The sequence below is a fragment of the Pygoscelis adeliae genome, unplaced genomic scaffold (genome assembly GCF_000699105.1).
Source record: "Pygoscelis adeliae isolate BGI_AS28 unplaced genomic scaffold, ASM69910v1 Scaffold253, whole genome shotgun sequence".
Classification (NCBI taxonomy): Eukaryota; Metazoa; Chordata; class Aves; order Sphenisciformes; family Spheniscidae; genus Pygoscelis; species Pygoscelis adeliae.
In genome coordinates this window covers 72,253-72,942 of record NW_008824412.1, presented here as the reverse complement: position 1 = coordinate 72,942, position 690 = coordinate 72,253, and positions in this window count along the sequence as shown.

The following is a 690-nucleotide window of genomic DNA, read 5'->3' as shown; positions in this document are numbered from 1 at the left end:
TGGAGCCCCACAAGCCCCCCAGCCTTGCCCAGCCCTCCTCTCTCCCTCGCCACTGTATTGCTCAAACAGCACTAGGCATGGATACAAAAATAAAACAGCTATGTGACTTATATATATCTAATTTTTTTTATATATATATTTGTATATATATTTTTGTCTATTTATAGGTGGATGGAGAAGCAGCGAAGCCGAAGCACAATATAATGTAAAAATACTTGCTCTGCTCCTGCTGTTCAGACTCTCCCCACCTCTGACAGCCTCTCTCATGCTGCACAGAAGTTTGACACCTATTACTAAGGAATTATTTTAAATATTTATTCTCCCCCCCCTTCTAAAATAGAAAGTAAATATATATTTGTTTAATTTTATATACAATGCAGTTTCAATACACCAATATCATTTCTTTAGATAGAGATACTGGGGCTCATTTCTCAAGTCTTTTTTTCTTTTTCATATAAGTGCTGGGGAGGGGAGCGGGTGGAAATCAGAGGAGCTTTCAGACCACAGGACTTCCTTGTCCCGGGAAGATGGGCACCCCCCCTTTGCAGCCCTCTTGGTCCCCTGTAACCTCAGGAGAACAAGAATAAAAGCCCCCCTGGGAGAGAAATCGTCATTTCGATAGTAAAGCAAAAAATCTGGGCAAACTCTCCTCCCCGTGGGGATGCCAGCCCCTCCGTACCGCGTGTCCCG